Raw genomic sequence first — 25,336 nt, forward strand, 5'->3', positions numbered from 1 at the left:
GTAACAGTCATTTTTCGGATTATTCTCTTAAGATTTTTGTTAGCGGCTTCTATCGCTCCATTCATCTGGGGACGATATGGTGAGGAATTGAGATGTCGGATTTTGTACTGGTCACATAAACTTCAGACCTTCAGACCATTCAAATTCTTGGCTTGTCAGTAATGATTTCACTGGGGAGGCCGTGTCGGCAAATGACGTTATTTCGGAGGAATTTGAGAAATGTATTTTGCATGATGTCGGCATATGACATTGCTTCGACCCATTTAGAAAAGTAGTCAATAGCTACCAAGATGAACCTTTGCCCATTGGATGTCTTGGGGTTAATGGGACCAATTATGTCGATGCCCCACATTGCGAAAGGCCAAGGTGAAACGAGATTGAACAATTAATGAGGCAGAACATTTATCGGATCCGCATAGATTTGACATTTATGACATTTTCGAAATTACTCAATGCAGTCTTTCTCCATAATAGTCCAGAAGTATCCCCGTCTCATGATTTGCTTGGCCATCATATGTCCATTAGCGTGGGTTGCACAATTCCCCTCATGAGTCTCGAAAAGGATCCTCCTTGCTTCTTTTGCATCTACGCATCTCAATAATTCGCCATTATAGCTCCCTTTATACAGAATTTCACCACTAGGGAAGTATCCCAAAGCTAATCTCCTGATCATTCTCCTTTTATTTCTGCTTGCCCCCGGAGGGTATTCCCTGGTTTTGACGTAGACCTGGATATCATGGTACCAGGGCTTACCATCTATTTCTTCCTCGATCATGAAACAGTAAGCTGGCTCACTCCTTGCTTTGATCTGCAATACCTGAGTCATCTGCCCCTCTTCCATTTGTGCCATGACAGCCAGAGTGGCTAAGGCATCCGCGAATTGATTCTTGTCCTGACTGAGGTGAGTGAAAGAAATTTCTTCAAATCTCTTGATCAATTCCAGTAGGTACTTTTGATATGGGATCAGCTTCGGGTCCTTGGTTTGCCATTCTCTCTTGACTTGATAAATGATTAAGGCCGAATCTCCATACACTTCTAACTTTCTAACTTTCATTTCGATGGCAGCCTGTAAACCCATCACATAAGCTTTGTATTCTACGACGTTGTTGGTGCAATCAAATCTTAACTTAATAGCTATCGGGAATTGTTTTCCGTTAGGGGATACCAACACAGCTCCGATCCCATTACCAAACAAGTTGACTGCTCCGTTAAAATACATTTCCCACATGTTAGCTGGTTCCTTTTCCTCGCCGTCGACCTCATTAACATGCTCATCAGGGAATTCAAAATCCAAGGCTTCATAATCTTGGATAGGGTTTTCTGCTAGGAGATCAGCAATTACGCTCCCTTTTACAGCCTTTCTGGTCATATAAAAAATATCATATTGAGTGAGTATGACCTGCCATTTTGATATCCTCCCTGGCACATATGGGCTTTCAAATTCATACTTGATGGGATCCATCTAGGAGATGAGCCATGTCTTATGATTCAACATGTAGTGTTTAAACCGATTCGCCGTCCAGGCCAACGAGCAACAAGTTTTCTCTAGGGACGAGTACCTAGACTCGCAATCATTGAATTTCTTGCTCAGGTAATAAATGGCCCTCACTTTTTGACTTGTGTCATCATGCTGCCCCAAAACACACCCCATTGAACTCTGTTGGACTGCCATGTACAGAATCAATGGCCTTCCTACCACCGAAGGGACCAATATTGGCGAGTTTGATAAGCACTGTTTAATTTTCTCAAAAGCCTCTCGACAAACTGAATCCCATTGAGTGGTGTTGTTCTTTCTGAATAGTCTAAAGATGGGTTCAACTTTAGCAGTGAGGTTGGAAATGAATCTCGAGATGTAGTTTAGTTTTCCCAGGAAACTGCGCACCTCCCTTTCTGTCTTTGGGGATGGCATTTCTTGAATGGCTCGAACTTTGTCTGGGTCTACTTCTATTCCCTTCTCACTTACTATGAACCCCAATAGCTTTCCAGATCTAGCCCCAAACACACACTTGGCTGGGTTCAATTTCAACTGATACTTCCTGAGTCTTTCGAATACTTTCCTCAGCACTTGTACATAACTTTCTCCCTCTCTGGATTTGATGATCATATCATCCACATATATTTCTACTTCTTTGTGCATCATATCGTGGAATAATGTGACCATAGCATGTTGGTAGGTGGCTCCAGCATTCTTTAACCCAAATGGCATAACCCGATAACAGAACACCCCCCACTGAGTGATAAAAGCAGTCTTATCCTTGTCTTCTTCATCCATAGGGATTTGGTTGTACCCGGATGCCCCGTCAATGCACGAACATCTACCCAATCCTGCAGCATTATTGACCAGCACGTCTATATGTGGGAGAGGGAAATCATCCTTCAAGCTCGCTTTATTGAGATACCTGTAGTCAACACATACCCTGACTCTCCTGTCCTTCTTCATTACCGGGACAACATTAGCTATCCACTGAGGGTACTTGACTACTTCCAAAAATCCAGCATTGTATTGCTTCTTGACTTCATCCCTAACTTTAAGCAGAGTATCAGGATTCATTCTTCTTAACTTCTGTTTTACTAGAATTGTCCTGGGAATTAGGAGAATCTTGTGCGTCACTATCTGAGGGTCTAATCCGGTCATATCGTCGTAGCTCCATGAAATACATCCAAGAATTCTTTGAGCAATCTAACCATATCTTCTAATTCTACACTCCCCACAATCTTAAGTTCCCTCTTTATTTCTTCAGTCCCTAGCTAGATTTATGATGTGCATTTCATCCCCGCAAGGCACCAAGGAAGATTCGTCTCTTTCACCCCGTTCTTCTATAGGTTCTTCTTCAGAATCACTTGAAGTAATGGCAGTTATGGGAGTTTCAAATTAACATGAGGAATTTCTGAGTCTATTGAATTATTAGGCATTAATTGATCAATAGTCATGAAGCAACGAAAGTGGAGTATATTATAAGAATGGATTTTAAGAAAAAGAGAATTGGATGCAAAATGCACTATTAATTCATTAACACTTAAATCATAAGAAGAGGGTCCATTTACAGCATTACACTTGTCACCATGGACAGAATGATCAAGTGTAGATAACAAAAGTACTTTACTCGAGATTAAGCACAGGAAGGTCTTCTGCTTCCTAATTATCCAGCTCTTGCCCTTCAGCAATTGACGAGGTCAGGGCTTCATATAGAGAATCCAATTGTATGACATCAATAGATGGTTCTTCGGGAAATTCTTCACCTTTCTCTCAATTCTAAATGGTTGATTTGCTAAAGAAATCTGTGATTTTCAGGACAACCTTCATTTTCCCGACTCTCTGGTCAAACCTCTGATCCCGAAGCATGTTCCTCCTCCAAAATTGCCCATCCATAAGAGCATCTTCTTCATATCCCAGGCCGAAACGGCCGATCTTCTGAATAGCTGGTATGGGTTCAACAATTCCTTGCAATGCGGCACCCAATCCCTTCCCTACCTTGCATCTGCTCTTAAGCATTACCTTTGCAGCCATAGCTGCAGCCCCTTCATCCCTCAAGGTAATTTCTTGCAACTCTAGATCCTGGAAAGAACTTTCTAAGGACTTTTCAATTGTTTTCACATAAAGAAGTGATTGCGGCTTGGTGACCAGCATGGCTTCTTCCCCCTTTACAGTGATGATCTTGCCGTCCATGATGTATTTAATTCTCTGGTGTAGGGTCGAAGGTACGGCATTTGCTGAATGGATCCAAGGTCTCCCTAGTAGCATGGTGTATGCAGGTTTGATGTCCATCACTTCGAATGTGACATCAAAAGTGCATGCCCTGATTTGGAGCGGTAAATCGATGTCTCCAAGTACCTCCCTTCTTGTGCCGTCAAAGGCTCTTACCACCATGGCACTTTGGCGTATGTTTGATCGGTCGATAGGTAGCCTTGCCAAAGTGGTATTGGGAAAAACGTTAAGGGCAGATCCGTTGTTGATTAGAACCTTTGCAACTATGCACCCTTTACATTTGGCAGTCACATGCAAGGCTTTGGTGTGCTTCAAGCCAGCCGGATCTATCTCCTCTTCTGAGAAAGTGACGAAACTGGATGCCTGTATTTGCCCAACTATTTTCTCGAATTGCACCGGCGTGATATTGGGGTTTACAAAGGCCTGATCCAGGATCTTTTGTAGGGCTTGGTGATGCACTTCTGAGCTCAAAATCAGTGACAACAACGAAATCCGGGCGGGCATCTTCCTCAGTTGTTCGATAACATCATATTCACTCTGCTTCATTATTTGAAGCAATAGCTCATCTTCTCTCCTTAGTTCAGTAGGTTCTCCTTTCTCGACTTTCTCAACCCCCTCTTCCGTGTTCTCTTGTAGCTCTTCCATTTTTACTTTCCCCTTTTTCTTTACCCTCTCATCGTTCCCGTAACATCTCCCACTTTGGGTTATAAATTCTACCTCTTGCTCTGGTGGGAAGGAGTTGCTGGTTGTGACAGGTTTTGGGTTTAATTGGGGAGTAGCATCGCCGAAGGCTCCGGCGTAAGTCATTTTGAAGTGTTCGTGGGGAGCGAAGCATGGTTTAGGAGGGGTCATGGGTGGAGTATGTGTATAGGCAAGGTTAGGAGCTGAGGTGCGCTACTGGATGCCTCTTGAGTGAAGACTTGGAGATTGTAGTTCCAAGGCACTGCATGAGTGTTTGTGACTGGGAGTTGAGGCAGGGTTCGGGTGACTGTTATTGGTGGTGGTGGTGTTGGTGCATTGGGAGCAAAAAAGGTTAATCTGGGATTGGGGGTGGAGGTATTCTAGCCAAATCTGGTCGTGTTCACTTCGCCCTCTACCTTTAACCTCTTTTGATATCTCAAAATTTTGAGGGACAGTATCTTCTGAACCTCTTGCCGGAATCCCTCACAGTTGCGCAGCTCATGATTAGCTACTCCTCCATGGTAAGGGCATCCCGTATCACTTTCTGACCCTGATGCCTAAGGGAAAAGGGAACCTTCCCTTACCTCTATTGCAAAAATTTCCTCGAAATGAGGAATCAGTTGATCTACCTCTACAGTTGAATTTTCATCCTCAGGTTCTACCATGTTTACACCACTGCCCGTACCATGACTGGGCAGGGGGTTTGAAGTGACATTGGGGAGAGAACTGTTTCATTCAATCTTCAACCACCCATTTCTGATCAAGGCCTGTACTCTTCCCCTAAGAGCTCCGCAATTATCAGTCGAGTGCCCAAGTGCCCCTCCATGATATTCACATCGGGCACTAGCATCATACCACCTAAGGTATGGTGGCTGAATTGTATCAAGGGGGATTGGCACTATCTGATTTATACCGAGGAGGTATCGGTATATTTCACTGAGTGGGAGGGAGAAGGGTGGATCAAGATTTCTCTGTGGTCAAGGATTATTTTGGGGAGGAGGTGGTCTTGATTGAACAGGTTGAGGAAGCGGTCTAGGTTGGTAAGCTGCTTGTAGTGGATACTGTGGGCGTGGGTGAGGATAATTTGGAAAAGGGGATGGAACATTTGCTATTGTCGAGCCATGAGCAGGAGAATATGGCTAAAAATTATTCTGAGAGAATGGAGGTTGGGCTTGCCGGGTGATGGAGTGCACATCACCTTCTTTCTTCTTACCAAAGCTGGCAGTCTTCTTTGCAGGATTCTCAGTCAACTCCTGCAATCGTCCTAACCTTAGGTTAGCTTCAATTCTTTCACCAGCTTGGATGATATCTGAAAAGCTGTTGGAGGTATTTCCAATCATCAAATTGAAATACGGAGCTTTTAACGTTTCAATGAACAGGGAGCAGAGTTCATTGTCAGTCACTGGAGGATACACTTCCGCTGCTTTCTCTCTCCATCTCTGGGCATACTCCTTAAAGCTTTCTCTTTCTCTCTGCACCAGATTTTGGAGGTCTCTCCTTGTGGGGGTGACGTCACAGTTGAATTTGTACTGTTTCAAAAAGGCGTCGGCCAAGTCTTTCTAGGAGCGCAGTTTGCTCCTATCTAATTGAATGCACCATCGTAAGGCTGCCCCGGAGAGACTCTCATGGAAGAAGTGGACGAGGAATCTATCATCTTCTGTTAGGGCGGACATCTTGGCGATGTAAGTAGCTAGGTGAATGCGAGGGTCTGAATTCCCGGTATATTTGTCGAAGTCCGGGAATTTGAATTTGGGTGGCACCACCACAGCCAGCACCAATCTTAGTGATGACACATCAACCGAACCATACATGTTCAGGCCCTCTATTGCCCTTAATCTTTCTTCAAGAGCAGAAAGCTTCTCATTCTCTCATGCTCTGCTCTCTCCTACTACATGAGCTATTCCCCCTCTTGGGAGATAAGGGGCAGGATGAACTGGAGGGATTGAGATAGAAGGGTGTAGCTCGGCATTAGAGACAGCCGGATAGTAGGGGAAAGGTAAGTCATTATTTAAGAGGGTCGGATTGACAGTGATTATCGGATGTGGAATAGGCGGCTAAAAAGTAAAAGAGGTTGAAGCTTGGTGAGAATCAACCGTTGTAGAAAGTGAGGGAGGTAACGGCAAATTTGATTCTGAGGGAGGCTTGTTCTGGGATATCTCCTTCATTAATTTCATGAGCTCCGAGACTTGATCTCTCAATTCAGAAACTTGTCCCTATAGGTTCTGGACTTGTTCCTGATCCTCCATTATCTTCTTCGTTCGTGATCTTATTAAGTACACTTGTCTCGGTCGAACTGCTTATTCGGTCAGGCTTGCTTTGCTTAAAGCAATGTTGATTTCCTGTGGGAGAAATCATTAAATGAATTTCAAATTTTGTTAAAAATTAAAGGTCCTAATTTGGACAAAGGATACGGTGACATCTGAAAGCCAAGAATGGGATCTGTAGAAGGATAATTGCATCAATTTTATCATGGCATCACTCGATAGTCTAACGGTGAATGACTGGATCGAATGCGTGTCTATGATACTTGTCCATATGGCACATTCATCTTTTCGCATAACCCTAGCGAGGATAGTTCCTATGGGAGTCATACTATTCATTCACAATTTTGCTAAACAATAGCCCAAACTGATTTTATTAATTGAACAGTTCATACATAGCATTCTTTACATTGGCCTAGGCTGAGGGAGATTTTTTAGAATGCAATGACATCTTTTGATATACTCATAGAGTCTTTCCTCTTGTCTGGCGGGGTTGAATGTTCTCAAGGCATATTTAAATTCTGGCAAGAGCTCTTATTTCCCTTGTGCTATCATTCTTTTCAGCTGGTCAACATTTTCTCTCAACTCTTGATGGAGAGTAGCTTGTCTTTCTTTTCCTTTCTTTTTTTAGCACACACCTTCAAAATATCATTGATAAGTTGTGCTTGCTCTTTCAGTTCAAGCTTTTTCTTTTTGCCCTCTTGTCTATACTCTTCCATGAGTATCTCTTAGTATTTTATTTTCTCTTACAATTCGTCATTCTGAACTCCTGCCTCCCTTATTGTGCCTTGGAGGGAGATATTTTCCCTTTCCCACCGCATTTCTTGTTTCTCGAATTTCGCCTTTTCTGTCATTGCTTCTTCCCTGAGCCTTTTTACCTCCCTTTTGAGGATTTGCTGTCGGTCCTCCAACTGCCTTATCTGTTCTAGCAATTGCTAGTTCTCGGTATTCGATCTTTGCAGAGAGATGACCAACTGAGCATTAACTTCTTTTGAAAGAAAATTCTAACGGGGGATGCTACTTTTAGGTTCTGTTGGCTCGGCAGTTGGGTATCCTTAATCCCTGTTGGCCCTCCATCTAAGGTAATCTTCGGTGGCACCCGGCCCTTTAGGCGATCTTCCCATCATAGTGATGCTCTCTCAGATTTACGGAATACTTTCAATTCTTCCTCGCTACCGAGTTCATGATAAAAATGACCTTGATGGTATTCTTCAACACTAAGTGCGGACTGGGTTGAACCGAACTGCCTCATTACCAATGCCGGGACGTAACTCGTGTATCCGGTCACTCCGATCAAAGATACCGAATAATTACTCCCTGTGTTAAACAAAATAGATGGACCCAACGTCCACAATTTCCTCCAGCAGTAGTTGTGACTGTTGAAGCTTAGAATTCGCCCTTGCCACTGCAGCTCGCTCTTTGGGCTGATTACTAATCCGGCCATTTTCTCGATAAGAGGCTGGTCAGGGTATCAAGTTAACCCCTTTATCTCCAAAGGACACATGTGACTGAGGATCCAGAGGTGTAACAATTGAGAGCAGCAATTAATAGATCCCCTACCTTGTTGTCGACAATAAGTAAGAGTCAATAGAGTCTCTGCAAGGATCGCCGGTATTGGGTTGACCTTCTACTTTTCTACTGCCCAGAACATCATCTGTGACACTGCAGGTTATAATTCCCAAAGGCTTAGGGAATAAGATTAGGCCATAGATCCCCAAAGCTAGTGCTAATGAAGCTTGCTCCCATTGTTCATCCTGGATGTACAGGTCCAACCGCTTCTTGAGGTAGGTCCAATACCACCCATGTGTGTTCCCTTTTATAATTTCTCTTGCCTTTGCTTCCTCTAGGGTGATCCCCAACATATGCGTGAACCGTTTCCAAGTCTGCCTATGCTCGAGGTGTAGGTAGATCCGATTCTGTGCCACATAAGGAATCTCTAGTAGCGCCTAATATTCTTCCATAGTGGGGATCGTATCGATGTCGTTGAAGGAGAACACCCCATACTTGGGATTCCAAATTGACAGCATGGCCTTTAGAGCTGAAATTTGGACTTTAATCCGTATCAAGGTCGCAATCCTCCCATAATTTTCCTTGAACTTCACCTTAACGTGATCGGGAAGCGATTTCCAACTACTGGATAGACCCTCGAGACCGGTCATTCTAATTTTGACCTTGCTTGGGTCTAATGAGGGTAACAGGCCAGTATCTGCCCTGATGACATCACTTTGTGGGGACAAGGAACTATGAAGTGGTCTGGACCACGGTCTAGCATTTTGTTATTGTCTAAGAACTTCTTCCATCGACTGACTTGAGGATGCCATGTTAAAATTGACGTTTATTCTTTTAGAGACCCTAGTTCTGTGATGTCTATGGAGAAAACTCGTTAGCAGGACAAATTCAGGTAATTTCAAATTATACCGTTGGCGGGGCGATACCTACACATCTATCAAAGTAGGAAGATGTGTAGATCTTTCTAATAGTATAATTCAAAATTACCCTCAAAATTAATAAACACAAGAAAACACAAACAGAGTAGGGTGAGAGCAAGTATGTCCATTTTGTCCTAAAATAGGGAGAATCCTAGTACTAGGTAAGTGCTACCTAATTGAATAGTTCTATCTTATGAGGTAGTTTGCTATGGCTTTCAGTTACTGTGATAGTTTAGCTCAAGGTCTAATTTTCTAGAAGCCACAGGTTCCCAAATTGCCTCTACTGTAAACAGTAGAGCCCCATTCCATCACCGTGATACTAACGGGAGAATTCTACGAGTATCGCAGTAAATGGAACGAGTTTCAATCTGAGCATAAGCCTTCATGGATACTAATGGGGTAAAACCCATGGGTACCGCTACATGACTCCCTCCTACTTCCCTAAAGGGTCAGAAAGCCCGGGTATAGGGCTGAAGTGTGTGAGGATATTGTGTAAGTACTCAGTGTGTGAAGGGACACATTTACCTCTTCCCTTCGTGGGGGATTTTTTTTTACATTTTTTTTTGATGAAAGTTGCTGTGGGAAATAAGACAAGCAAAAATGGTTAGAACAATAACAAATCAATATATCAATATTTTCAAATTTTGCAAATTAAACCCCCCCCCCCCCCCCTAATTACGAATTCAATTTATATGAGCATATAACTAAATCTATTCCTGGACCTCCAAACTAGGGTAAAAAACAAGTCCCCACTAGAGTCGCCAAGCTGTCGTAAGGTATTTTGCAGTCGCCCGGACGAAGCTCTTCACCGCAGTGGGAAAAGTGAGGAGTCGCCGCTCTAATTTTGAGGGAAATTAAAGAAAACCATTTTGTGAAAATAAATTAAAAGGAAACCACTTCAAAAGAGAAAAAGAGATTCTAGGTTTGGGGTCCGTATACGAGCGGGAAAGGTGTTAGGCACCCCGCCTCATCCCTCAATAAGGGTAAACAGATTTAATGTTATGCTCTTTATAAATTAAAAAGATAACTAGAGGGTTGGGACAGGGATGATGTTAATCCTTTGTGCGTAATAAAGGAGTGTTTGATATTTCACTTATTTTGGATTGCCCAAGAATACGAGTTCGTGAGATGGCCCTTTAGTGAATAGGTGCCAAATAAAGTTATCTTCTATATTGGAGTTGTGTTATTTTAATTTTGATTTTGTTAAGAGAGCTCGGATAAGAAGTTACTACCGATCTCTAAATATGTTTTATTAAGAGTTTTAGGCGGGAGATTTCGGATAAGAACTCTCCTCCGATCTCCACATATTTTATTGAGGTTTTGGTTGAGAAACGGGTAAGAACTCTCCCTCGATCTCTTAGAGTGTTCGGTTTAAATGAAGGATCTCAGATAAGAACTCTCCTCCGATCTTCGTGATTTATTTAAATGAGAATCAAGTAAGAACTCTCCCCCGATCTCTTAGAGTGTTCGATTTAAATGAAGGATCTCGGATAAGAACTCTCCTCCGATCTCCGTGTTTTATTTAAATGATAATCAGGTAAGAACTCTCCCCCGATCTCTTAGAGTGTTCGATTTAAAAATTTAAATGAAGGATCTCGGATAAGAACTCTCCCCTGATCTCCGTATTTAAATGAGAATCAGGTAAGAACTCTACCCCGATCTCTTAGAGTGTTCAGTTCAAAATTTAAATGAAGGATCTTGGATAAGAACTCTCCTCTGATCTCCGTGTTTTAATTAAATGAGAATCATGTAAGAACTCTCCCCCGATCTCTTAAAGCAATTGTGACATAAGATCGAACTTTTCACTGATCTCCTAGGTGATTACCTTGTCAGAACTCTTTGGCCAGCTATATCCGATCTCTTTCGGTTACTAGTCTGGGATCCGATCTTATCTCGATTCCCACTCTATTATGCTATCTCCTGGACTCGTTTAGTAGCCCGACCTCATAACTTTTTCCTCTAAGCTACTATTCAACCTTTGGTTATTTTTATTTGTTTGAAAAAAAATTTCACGTTAAGATACTTCTACCAATACTTTATTAAGTTACCTACAAGTTGCCCACAACCAGAACATCTACTTTCGAAGGAAATGAAAACTAAGGAGAAATAAATAAAGTTTACGGATGAATAAAAGAAGTAAACATCGGGAAAAAACTATCAGCCTGAATAATCTACATTGGGATTTTAATGGAAATTTGAAAAATAAAAACAGATAAACTGAAACATGAGCATCCAGCAAAATAATAGTCCAGACACTTACCTGTGGGAGGTTGAGGCTCTTGAACTAACTCTAGTGTCCACAAATCTTGTAGAGGTGGAAACCGATGGCCAAAAGACTAAAACTTACTCGAAATAACAGGAACCAGGTCAGAATGCAGTTGAGCCGAAGCGACGGTAATCGGGTCAGAATGAGATTAAGCTTGGAGAATAATATGTTGGTATTAGGGTGATGAAGACGAAACCGAACAAAAAAAATGGTATCGCAGAGTAATGAATAGACTGAAAATGAAGAATTTCAGGGTCCAATACTCCTTCAATGGAGATACTTAAAGAAAACTAGTCTCTAAAGTTTCTCAAAAGCTCAAAATGACAAAGTAGCAAGACTGAATTAGATTTCAAAGCCTTTCCACTATAATCACCACCACCTTTTTTTGCCCCCCTTCTACAGTATTGCATGCAGGTATTTATAGGGAACGGGTACTTCTAATGAAGGGTCAGGATCTCTCCTGTGGAGACAGAAGGTCTGGATTTCAAAGGACAAGATCCGATATCTGAGAATTAAAGAGAATCAAAATGAACGACTGAGATCCTGTCCAGAATATCCGTCTTTTCTCTTCCTAATCCAACGGCTCAGGATCTTGCCTTATAAGATGGATCCGAGGGCTGGGAATGAAAAGCGCCGAACCTGTTGTCTGCTTTTGATCCAAGGGCTCCGGGTTTGTCCTTGCAAGTATGATCAATGGTGGAGATTGTGATGTATAGAACTGCCATAACTGTTTTTGGCATCTGTCAGCAATGTGGGTGATTCTGCAAATGAGGCATACGGTGAAGATTTGCTCACGCCTGCAATGCTTTAACTACCTCTGCTCTGATTATGTAGAGAGTTATTGGAAGTCATCTCATCCTCTCTGTGCTTTCCGATCTCTAATCCTTTCGATCTCTCTATTATGACCCTCTTCTTTTTGGATCTTTCTCATATCGGGTCCCTCATCACTTCCCGATCTCTCTCATTCTAGAACTTTCCTCTTTATCCGATCTGCCTAAGTCAAAGCAATTAATTCTTCAGTTACCGATGCATCCGCTTCGATTTCTGTATGCAATAAATGCTCAGGCCCTATATATATGCACCAGTGAAAAAAACTCCTCCACACTTCACTTCTCCTACTTCCATTCCTCCATTTCTCCTGTTCTAGCTTCTCCGGTGACAATTTCGACTATGGTCACTGCTTTTGATCTTTTTCTGACTGTTTTCTTTGCTCCTCGACTGAAAATTTACGATCCCGGCGATCGAAAAAACATGAGAACAATATCTGATGACAGTGAAGGAACTAGACTAATTTATCGATCAGAATCGAAAACGATGATCGTGCCGATCTCGAATCGATCCACCAGTATAAGTGGTGGGCCGATCTCAAGCAAGAGTACTACTAATTTCAATCTTAATGTCGGTGACCGCCTCTTGAAGTTCATTTGGCTCCCCACTACATTGGGCATCCCGACTGCAGCTCGGTTCCTATCGATGACATCGATGATGACTCCACTCACCATCATAAGAGTCATAGTCACCCCATATGAGTTGTACATCTATCCAATGCCTATGGCTGGCTTCCTGATCAAACACATTTTTTGATTCAGCCACAAGACTAGGCTTTGACATAGGTTCTTACTAGGTAGGATGTAGTGCCGATCTTTAGAGATCGCCCAAATGATATAATCTGACCTTTAAAGGTTCTCTTAATGATGTAATCCGATCTCTTGAGATCACCCAAATGATGTAATCTGACCTTTTGGAAATGAAATGAAATTTTATTTAAAGGTTATTATTTAATTATTACATTGGTTATTTTTTCGATCTCTGATGTGCATATCCGATCTGATCTCTAACTAAATCGTCATTAGCCGATCTGCGGCTCTGAAAATTCACACAATTCGATAACCCTAGCTAGCTGATCTCATTTTATTCGATTTTATTATTGTGTTTCTGAAACCTTCCTGCGATGTGTCAGGAAAGTGGGTCGAGTTCGCTAACTGATGCGCCGCTTGGGACTTCGCGAGCATTAAATGCTCAGATGGGTATAAATAGGGGGAGGGTTAATCAGTTACTCCCTTATGTCACTTTCAACACTTTGCTAACAATTTCAAAATTCTCTCATTTCTTCAAGTATTTTCGGCATCGATCACACTTCGGTAAGGGTTTTGATCCTTTTCTTAGTTAAACTTCTTTAGTTTCTTTGAAAATGAGCGGATCTTAGGGTTAGAGAGCTATGATTCTGTCTTCTGTCCACGTTTCATGGACCTTGGAAGAGGGCGACGTGATTAGATTGGGTGGTTAAACTAGCACAGCCCTCGTTCTAGTAACTGGTTCGGCTGCCAGACCGAGGCGAGGGGCATCTTTGAGGAGAGACAACTTGCCAATTGATGAGTTGCCTTCAGTCTTGAGAGAAACCGATCTCCAATCTATAAGCCAGGAGTACAATCTGCAGATCAACTCCTTTGAACTAATAAAATGCCATGGCGATCATCGGGCTGACCACTTCTTTGATAAGGGCGATCTCATCATGGTGTATGAAGAGCAACTGAAGGCTGAGCTCCGTTTTCCCTTTGACGAATTTTACAAGGCCGTCCTAAAATTCCACCATGTCTCGATAGCCCATGTGCATCCGAACTCCTGGCGGACTCTAATAGCCTTCTGGGGCCTTTGCCGAGCTAAGGGACTGGAACCCATGGCCAAAGTCTTTGCCGAGCTACATAGGCTCGCCTGAAGGATGGATGATGAGTTATGGTTCTTCCAAGCTAAGCCCAATTGTTCTCTCTTTTCCGATCTCCCTTCTTCATTGAAGAATTAGAAGAACCAGTTCTTCATTTTGAGGAGTAAGATTCGGAATGGCTTTGAGGGCTTCCCACGGAGTTGGCAACACCTGGTCGCTCCGATCCCAAAAAAAATCACCTTAAATAAGGACGAACACGACGTGGTGAAAGAGTTAAAGTCTCAGGCGTCCACTCAGGAATTCTCTTGCTTAGACGCGGTGATGGCCGAACTGAAGTATTAGATGATGTGGCTGATCACTGACGAAGAATACGAGCTTCAGCTCTCTGACCTCGGCCTTGGTACTACCCATATCTCTGGTCTCTGAATATCAGTGAACTCACTGACTTCTTCTTTGTGCAGGTATGGTGGGCGGTGATGCTTCCAAGGAGAGCCGCAAATGAAAGAAGGAGGTCTCCAGAAAAGTTAGGGCGATGAAGGGTGCCACCACTACCGATGCTAAGACCCCTCGTTGTGAATCAGTAGAGGTGCCGAGCTCTCCTCCCCGATCTCAGGAGCAACCGATCCCTGAGGTAGAGGTCATCGCCCCGGCTCCTCAATAAATCGAGCTTCCACCTCCCCCTCCTCCTCTGGCCTCTTCCAATGTAGAAGGGGAGTCTTTTGGTCCCACGGTCAGGACACTTTCCCAGGGGCGCACAACTTCTGATCCAATCATTAGAAAGGAATCGCTCTACAAGGGGGAATCCCAACCTGGCCAAAGTCTTGGGAGCTTCCATCTGCTTCCAAGAAGATCAGAACCGGTTGGTAGAGGAGAGCATGGATGACATCTTAGCTCAGACAATGAGCTTGGGCTTGGAGGCCATTGCTAATTAGCACGTACTCAGAGAGAAAGCCCACGCTTTAAAGAAAGAGATCCTTAAAGCTGTCCAAGAAGCCTCAGCTGCACAAGCTCAGCTCTCTTCTGCTAACAACTACATCGCCAGAATGGAAGAGCGGATGAAGCATTATGAGGAGAGGATAACGGAGGTGGAATGATAACTTGAAGACTCCCGAGCTGGTCGATCTGCCAATCTTGCTCGTTATGCTGAAAACCTTCGAACGAAGGAGGAGGAGCTCCTAGCTAAGGATGAGGAACTTCAGGCTAAAGAAGAGGAGAGCACTACGAAGGAGGCCGGGGCTTATGTGAATGCCCATAACGACCTTATGGGCGAGCTGAAGAAGCAGTATCCTGAAGAGGACTTCTCCTGGATGAATGAGCTCGCCCTGAGGCCGAAGATGAGAGCAATGAGGATCCAGAGAGAGAGAGAGAGAAAATGAGAGAAATGATGATGTACTTAGAGAACGGGCTGGGGGAGACCCTCCAGCGAAATGACTTGTAAATTTTTATCTTGAAATGAAGTAAAGTTCTCTATTTTGTTCAATTTCTTGATGAGATCGGAAAGCGCCCCAATTGTATGAGTACTTGATTTTTGAACGTATTAGAACATCAAACTTAAAAAGCAACTATTAATCTAAGTATAAGAGGTCGGAAAAACATTGTAAGCGTGAGATCGGACTAAGCCATGACCAAACACCGGGTATAACTTTAGAACATTAGAATTGGAAAGACTTGACTCGAATTCTTAATGTCATAATCATCATTAAATCGGACAGAAACCTTAACTTTATTTTAAGGAATATCTAGGACATACAAGTGAGGAACCTGATTCTAGGATTAGTTAAACGACTTTCCACAATATTTATAAAGAGAGATCGGGAGGCAATACTGGAGGGTATAGAGACCTAAAATTGGTTCGAACCCATTTGATAAGAGATCATAAAACAATTTATTAAGTGTGGGATCGGTTTATTTCATGATCGAGCAATCGATGTGTATGGAAAAGTCATTTGTGATCGAAGGACGTCGGCTGGGAGTCAATTTAAAGTCCCTTAACCTCGGTGATTGGCCAAAATGTGGTGTTGAAAACCAATATATCATCTATGAATACCACAACAAACTGATCGAGATATGGTCTGAAGATTGTGTTCATCAGATCCATAAAAGCAGCCGGAGCATTAGTCAACCCGAATGGCATGACCAAGAATTCATAATGGCCATAGCAGGTTCTGAAGGCAGTTTTAGGAATACTCTGCTCTTGTACTTTCAGCTGATAATAACCTAATCTCATATCAATTTTAGAGAACACAGCTGCACCCCTCAACTGATCAAATAAGTCATCAATGCGGGGAAAAGGATATCTATTCTTTATTGTCACCTTATTCAATTGCCGATAGTCAATACATAAGCGGAGAGTGCCATCTTTCTTCTTAACAAATAACACTGGCGCTCCCTAAGGTGACACACTGGGGCGAATAAAGCCCTTGTCAAGTAGCTCTTGCAAATGCACTTTCAACTCTTTCAATTCTGCAGGTGCCATTCTATATGGTGTTATGGAGATTGGGTCCACACCAGGTATAACATCAATCTCAAACTACACCTCACTTTCTGGAGGTAATCCTGGCAATTCATCAGGAAACACATCCGGAAAGTCACATACTGTAGGGATGTCCCTTAGTGCTGGGCTCCCCACTTGGGCATCTATCACATGTGCCAAGTATGCTTCACACCCCTTTCTAATCATCCTTCTGGCTAGTGCAGCCAAAATGATGTTTGATGGCAATAAATGCCTCTCCTCATGTATTACCACATCACCGTACAGAGGGAGACCAAAAGTAACTGTCTTCAGTCTACAGTCAATCATGGCGTGATGCCTGGCTAACCAATCTATGCCCAAGATAATATCATAATCTCTAAAGGGCATTTCAATCAAATCCGATAGAAAAACATGTCCTTGGATCACCAAAGGACAGTCTCTATAGATTCTGTTGACCCGGACCTCTTGTCCTAATGGACTAGTTACTAGCACTTCAAAACCCATTTTGACACATGGAACAGCAAGTGAACTGACTATGCTAGCACTAACATATGAATGGGTTGAACCTGGATCAAACAACACAAATACTTCTTGATCAAAGATAGAGAATGTACCAGCTACAACATCAGAAGTCTCAGCCTCTTCTCGCTGTCTCATCATGTAAACTCTGGCTGAAGCACTTCCTTGTGCTAACTGACCAACAGTACCCTGATTGCTAGAAGCAGTGCCTCTACCTCCACCTCTTCCTCTACCAACCGGTTGTGAACCTCTGGGAGCAGGACTCTGAATAGATACTTCTATAGTCTTAGGAGCTGGACCGAATCTAGGAGCACTATTACAGTCTTTAGCTAGATGGCCCTTGCCTCTACAGTTAAAACAGGCTCCTGTAGCCCAATAGCATTCTCCCCCATGAATCTTACCACAAGTCTCACAGGGGCGTGCAGGATATAAAGCCTTGCTCGATTGCTGACCAGACCTAGGGGGTCTCTGTCTAGAGAATCTGCCTCTTCCAAACCTTCCACCTCGACCTCTGCTAGGTCTCCCAAATTTCCTCTTCTTTCCAGAGGTACCACTGGGACTTTTTCACCTTTATCTTTCTCTGCTTTCTCAGTCTTCTCTGATTTTTCCTTTGCTGGGGTCGCTTCTGTTTCAATTCTCTCCAACTCAAGTGCTTGAGAAATGAGTTCTGAAAAATTACTGTGTCTAAATCCCACTACTTGCATCCTCAAACTGGGCTTCAAACTCGTCTCAAATCTCTTGCACTTTGCCTTGCTGGTAGAAAGGAGACTCCTAGCATAGTGGCTTAAGTGGGAGAACTCTCTCTCATATTCTGCCACTGATCTATTGCCTTGTTTTAAACTCAGAAATTCTTGTAACTTTTGATCCACATATGCATCTGGGACGTATTTTTGTTTGAATTCTCTGATGAAGTCATCCCAGGTCAGTACTGGTGGTTCTGCCAAGCTGTGGGGGATAGTCTTCCACCAATCATACGCATCCCCTTGCAGTAGCGACACAGTGTATTCAAACTTCAATTCATCTGGGCAGTGCAGCTTCTTAAACACTCTATCCATCCTTTCAAGCCATTGCTCTGCCTCTATAGCCCCATACTTTAACAGCTTGTCATACTGTCTGGCTAGAGGCAGTGGTTGTACCACAGGTGTTTGGGGTGGAGCTTAAGCAGGCATACCCCCAGCCATTTGTTGAAACATTGCCGCCATCGACTGTGCGAACTGTACAGGAAATCGTGGCATTTGTGGGGCTGGTGCCACTGACCCACTGACGTTCTGTAAAGCTAGGGCTTCCCCTTGTGCCTCAGCTTCAACAGATTGCTCAACAGAGCGATCCCCTTCTTCTATTTCAGTCTGAAGTTAGGGTATCTCCTGAACAAATAACACAAGGAGATTTCCCTCCGTTAGTTCATATTTATGATGTAATGCACTGTATGTAACAAATAAGGACATTGAGCAGTTGCAATTAGCAAAGAAAAGACACAAATTCATAAGTTAAAACATACTTCAAAAATTTCGCTATGATACCACTAAAACATGTCACACCTTACCCCTCTATAAGGCATAACATGATCTCGTAGAATACATAATGAATAACCGAACTTCACCTACCGATAACTCATTAAGTACCCTATAAGGGATTTTAAAACAATTTTCTTACTTTTTATAAGTGGTGAGCATTTTCTAATAGATATTAAAATCATTTATTCAAAGTTTTAAAACTAGTAAAATTTTTGTCCCATTTTATTTTTCCACAAATTTTATAAAAATTTCGACAGAGTACCGTCTGTATTTTGAGAAAATAGTTCTTCAAATACCTGTAAAAAGCACTTTTAATTATTTATCAATTCCACAACAATCCTCCCAACCAATTTCTACATCATTTCTCAATTTCCAAAAATTCAAATCCACAATTTCCAATTCAAATATCATCCAAAATATTACTAATTACTTTCATTCAAATTAAAATAAAATACTTCCATTCTTATGTAATTAAATGTAAAACAATTTATATACATCATTACAAAAATTTACATTAAGAGAAACTCAAACCAAAATTTATTACAAACTTTATACAAACTGCTCAAGACCAGTTTTACATGTCCATACCTTTACATACATTACATACATCAAAATAATTTTTCTGATCGAGGTATAAAATATACAGATAACTTTAAAGCGGTAGCTCCTCGGTCCTCGTGACTCAATCTTTGCTCCTCTAGTCTCTAAATCTGCGATAGCAATAACAGCCATCGCTGAGTACTAGGACTCAGTGGTGCATAACATACTAAAATAAACTTTATGCGGAATTTAAATCACATTTATTCAAAATTTAAATTGAACATGAGCAATACATTCAAAACATGACTTATGAAATTTTAATCCAAACAATTTCATTTCAAAAGTCTCAAAACACATTTCATAAAAACACACAGTTATATCATGCCATTCGAAATAAATATAATCTCAATAGCCAGAGGCTAAGGAGAAGTCACATCACAAGGCTAGCTAGCTCAAATATATAGGAACCCATTCTTTTTCTTCTTCTACTGGCACACACCTCAACACTTCAGCCAGAGAAGGAATCAAAATCAGCGATTACCCCCACTAGTCATGCTAGAGAGGTGTTCAAATATATGGTCATGACACTGTGGTTTCAAAACTTATCTTAACAATTTACTAAACATTGCCATTTCAAATATACACAAATAAACTTTCAACAATTAAAAGCAAAAGCATAATATACATTTCATGCACTTTGTAAATGAATTTTAAAGCATGTTAATGTTATGCACAAACCTTATATGAGTCGCCTTTTGGCCTTGACTCGACACCTCGGGTTCCTTTCCGGTATTCTTTTCTACTGAAACACACAGTTTCACAGTGTTTCAGTATCATAACTTAGCATAAATCCAAAAATAAATTCAAATTCACTTTTATCTAGCTTATATATGCTAAACTTGACGTTCTTTAAAATTTATGTTTCGGGGTTACTATTTACTACACTATTCAAGTCAATTTGTTGACTTTCTAAGGCTTAATAGATATGGGAATTCCAACTTCACTCACATACCACATTTTGGTAACTAACTTTGATGGTTTTGGTTATTTACTCAAATTCTAAGTCTTTTAGGCAATTTTGCAAATTTTTAGTTTTAGGTGTCTTATGTTGCACTGTTCTATTGGTCATTTTACTGTTAGAATTTGGCAAAATTTTCTTCATAGAAAATGTTCCCTATTATCTTAACTTTATTCTCATTTTTGCATCACTCCAATTGAAGTTTTGTAGCTCAAGTTATAGCCATTTGAATCATGGCTGCTGGATTGGACTTAACCTAGATTTCTGGGCACCAAACTGGTTCTGGCAGTTTTAGGTTACTAACTTTGGGTGGCCAAATGACTTAGTTAAGGGTTCATGAAAGTTTTAGGTCTATATCTCAGCTTTTCACTGGTAAAATTTCAGGTCATTTAGACTTGCCTAGCCCAAGTTATGGCCAAATGAATAAATACTGTTCATTTGGTCATTTTTGGTACAGGTCAGATTGCTAATTCCGGATTTGGTCACTTTTTGGGCATGATTCCTAAATGAAAAATGTTCCATTTTGTGTCTATTTTCATTCCCAATTGTCCTCATACCAATTGGACTTGTAAATTTTTAGTTTTGGCCCCTGAAATGGACCTTGGTCCTGCTGCCTGTAGCATGACCCTAAGCAATTCGAATTTGCATTTGGTTCCAACACTTCTAACATACTCCAATTGGTCACAAATGACCATTTCTCACCTCAAACCAAGTCCAACACACCATTTAACACATTCTCACATTTTTGTCTTCCAAACCTTGGGTGCCAAACCCTAATTCACCTATTTGTTGCATTTAACTAATTTCAAGAATACTAGCATTACTTCTATACTCATACAAGCTTACCTACACTACTAATTCAATCAAATTCATACATTATCATCACCAACCCTAGCTGGCTGAATTTTTCTCTAGTCCTCCAATAATTATTTTCTTTTAATTTTAAGTTACTTGAACCAAAAACATAGAAATTAAACTAAGAAATGGAAGTTTGCTCACTAACCTCAACCTTTGATTTTCAATCTTCAATTCCCTTCTTCTTTTCTTCTTTCTTTCTTGCTCAAGCTTCTTTTCAAGACTAAAAGACAAGGTTTAATTAAGGGGACTATGGGCTTTATGGCTAGATCAAGGAGTTCTTCAAGCTCAAAATGAGCTTTAATGGAGGAAAGTGAGGGTGAGGAAGAGAGAGATATGGGATGGCAAGGATGAAGATGAAGACTTTTATTTTTTTTTCTCTCTTTTCTTTTCTTTTTTTTTTTTTATGTCTTAGGAAGAACAAAATTATCCAAATTTATTTCTTCTTTTTAATTAGTGTTTATGACATCATGCATGATGTCACCAATTTCTACTTTTCCTTTTTCTTCTTTTTTTTTTCTATTTATTTTTCCCTAGTTCTTTAATTTAATTCCCGATTCTGAAATTTTCTTTTCTCCGATTTTATTTTACAATAAGGTCAAGAGTTAGCTCTCGGGGTCAATTGACCAAATTGCCCCTCGCCAGTTTGACCCGGTTTGTAAATAATTCAACATTTCTTCCGGCTCCCTAACCTAATTATTTGACTGGTTTAACAATTCTTTTTTGTGATTTTCTCTTTTTCACTGTGTTCGCAATAGTCCTAAAGACCGCAGCGTCACATTTTATGGTTTGAAATTTGAGTTTAAATCGACTTCGCAATCCTTCCTGAGAAGGTCACCCATCGCTGTGACTCTCAGCTCATTTAACTTCTTATGTTCTGTTTTTCTTATTTATACGTAACTAATTGACAATTACTAATTATTTGTGTTCAGGGCTTATCTAGTTGTCTTAAGTGTGATTCTAATCCCCTTAATTGTCCGGACCGACTCTGGTCACCGGAACAGTGAAATATACCAGGCTATACAAATAGGGGTGTTACACCAATAATCCCAATAAGAATTGGTGTGGATGGAGAGAAAATAAGTGGAACCATGCTGTCTTTAAACACCATGCAAGTTTTGATGCTTTGGCAATGGCAACAAAGGAGAAGGAAGAAATCAAGTATGACCTTATAAAGTTTAGCAAGGCGAAAAAGTCTACGCTAAAATTAGGAAGGCCTGGAAGCGTAACTATCTCCTTTATGGTCTTTTAGGAATGAGAAAATCAATTGTGATAGCTACCATGGCTAATTTATTGAATTATGTTGTCTATAATCTTGAGTTGACTACAATCAAGGACAGTAGCGAGCTTAAGAAGCTATTGATCAAGACAAACAGTAAGCTGTAGCATACTTTTTACTAGAGCAGTTCTAGTTTTTCTTCTCGAGGAAGCTAAGACTTATTTTCTGTTTGTTTCCCTTGCCCTTTAGGGAGGGGAATAGGTTGGTTTTGTTTCCTTAGCCTAGTGGAGGCAGTTACCCCTCAACCAATTGTAGGTGTAAAAAGAAGTTTTGGATTGTGTTGTTTATAAGTTTAAAGAATCTAGTGATAACAAATTGATAACTTGTGATGGATGAAATAGAGCGAGCTAGTTGGGCATGTCTGGTGTGGTAGGAGGGTGAGGTGCACTGATGAGTCTGCTAGTTTGTATGCCATTGGCTGACCTAAGGCTATAAAAGACTGAAATGCCTTGGACCTCTGTGAGTTATGCCCACTTACTGGTTAACTGGTTTGCTCTTGGCTTAGAGGTCTAGCGTTATATTGGGTGGTTTGGTCCAAAACACGTTTGGAGCATGAGGGCTTTTGTGTCGATGTTTGGATGCACGCAGGTGCTTTGTCGCTATTAAATCTTCTAGTATCTTTTCTCTAGTTACTGCTGTGGCACCAGCTTTGGATGTACAACGGTGCTACAATGGTTTTTTGGTGGTTTTGTTTTTCAGTTTGCTAGTTTCCAAGGTACCTTTTGGGGTGGTTTCTGGGTTTGGAAATGTTTGTAAGGGACTAGGTTATGGGCCTTTAGCCTTTCCATTTGTTCTGTACTCTTTTGCCCATTGGGCCATGCAATGCAATTCTCTATTTGCAGATAAAAAAAAAAAAAAGAATGGATAGTTGTCAAAAAAAAATTTTGTACCATTGGACAAAAAGTTTTACTTCTTTTTTTCCTATTTAGTCACATCCTTAACTTAAAGGATGCTTTTATTCTTTGGCCAATAAGATGTGAGATTTCCTATAGGCTTTAATTTGCAATTGTTGACCAAGTGACACACACATCTTTGTATCAACCATTATAACTATTGAAATTATAACAGTTATTCAATGATTCTTTCAATTTTCTTATAATGGTAATTTTATTATATGTTGTTCTTTAACTGGTCTTCTTCGGCTATATAAAGGCAGTACACTTTTGTATTTTTGTATTTGGTTTTTTTTTTTTTTTGTCTTTTCTTTCTTGTTGCTAATATCTTTTAGCAATTTTCAGCCTATTATTCTTCTTCTCCACATTCTTTTGGGTTGAGAAGACATCAAAAAGTGCAAATTTTGATTTCTTAAACAGGCATTGCATCTTGGAGATAGAATTTTTGTTTAACTTTTTGCACCTAAAGGAGAAATTACTATCTTAAAGATAGTTTCCCAGAAATGCATTGCCTATAAATATCCTTTTTCAATTTATTATTTCAATTCCTTTTATTCCTTTATTTTCTTTACTTCTCCTATTTTTTTATAATAAGTTTAGGACAGTAAATATTCCAATGGAGTCTTTGTTGTGTAAGCCACAACAAGTTGTGGAGAGATTGGAGAAATTCAATTAGATGAACTACAAGCATTTAGAGCATAGTAAGGCATCTAGATTTTTAAACTTGCATACTAATAGTGTGTTTGAATCTGTGCATGTTATTTATTTTGAGTATTTGACTATTAAAGATGTTAGTCTTTTAGAATTATGGAATGATCTGTCAAATGAATTAGAATCAACTATGAACATAAACGATGTTGATTCTAATTTTCATCCAAACCTGTGATTGATATTTCTCCACTTGCAATTGTTGAAACAATTGCCCCCTGAGACTGTTGAATTAAGGAGGAGTAAGATACGTAAGATAGAGAAGGATCTAGGTCCTAGAATGTTTACATATTCATTAGAAGAGGATCTTATAATGTATGAAGAAGCTATGTCTCCACCTAATGTTGATCTTTGGAAGAAGGCTTTGGATGATGAAATTAAATCCACTAAGACCATCAGTTGCAAGTGGGTTCTTAAAAAGAAACTTAAAGCTGATTGTAGTTTGGATAAATATAAAGCAAGGTTAGTAGCAAAAGTTTATAGTAAAAAAGAAGGTATTGATTATTTTGAAACCTATTCTCTTGTTACTAAAATTACTACTATTAGAATTATGTTTGCTATTGCTTCTATTTATAATTTGGAAGTTCACCAAATGGATGTCCGAACAACCTTTCTTAGTGGTGAGTTAAATGAAAAATTTTATATTAAACAACCTAAAGGCTATGTGGTGAAAGAAGAACACAAGGTATGTAAACTTAACAAATTATTATATGGTCTTAAACAAGCACCTAGACAATGCTATCAAAAGTTTAAGAAAGAAATTAAATGTATTGATTTTAAATGTAGTAAAGTAGAAAGTTGTGTTTTCTTTAAATGCACTGATGCTATAAAGTTCTTATTACTTTGTATGTTGATGATTTGCTAATCTTTGGATCTAATATAACTTATATTAATGAGAATAAATAATTTCTCATGCAAATTTTTAAGATTTGGGTTCTATTGATTTGATACTAGGTATTAATTAGAAAAGAAAATGAGTATACTCTTACACAATCACATTATATTGAGAATATGCTTACAAAATTTAATTATTTTCATTGCAAAACTCCTATTCATCTTCATAGTGGTTTAATGCCTAATGTTGGTGATCCTGTTAATCAAAAGGAGTATGCTAAAATAATTGGTAGTTTGATGTATGCCACGAATTATACTAGACCTGATATTGCATGTATTGTTGGTATATTTAGTAGATTTACTAGCAATCCTAATCATGAGCATTGGAAAGCTAATTGCAAACTAATGAGATATTTAAAGCATAACTTGAATTATGATTTGCATTAAAATGTACATCTTCTGCTTTAGAATGCTATAGTGATGCTAATTGGGCTTCTGATAGAAAAATTCTAAGTCAACTAGTGACTGGTTATTTACTATAGGTGGAGCTATAGTTGCATCGCTCTTTAATAAAAATCTTGTGTTGCACTATCATCTATGGAATCCGAGTTTATTGTTATGTCTCTTGCTGGTAGAGATATTTTATGGATTAAGAGATTTATGAGGTACATTCAATTTATTAATGTTTCTAAAGGACT

General features: G+C 40.2%; 1 pseudogene; it reads left to right on the forward strand.

The window, feature by feature from the left end:
- LOC131174039 (AAA-ATPase ASD, mitochondrial-like) overlaps nucleotides 1–25,336 on the forward strand; it is a 69,211-nt pseudogene that overhangs the window by 43,637 nt on the left and 238 nt on the right.

Source organism: Hevea brasiliensis, chromosome 15 (genome assembly GCF_030052815.1).
Source record: "Hevea brasiliensis isolate MT/VB/25A 57/8 chromosome 15, ASM3005281v1, whole genome shotgun sequence".
Lineage (NCBI taxonomy): Eukaryota > Viridiplantae > Streptophyta > Magnoliopsida > Malpighiales > Euphorbiaceae > Hevea > Hevea brasiliensis.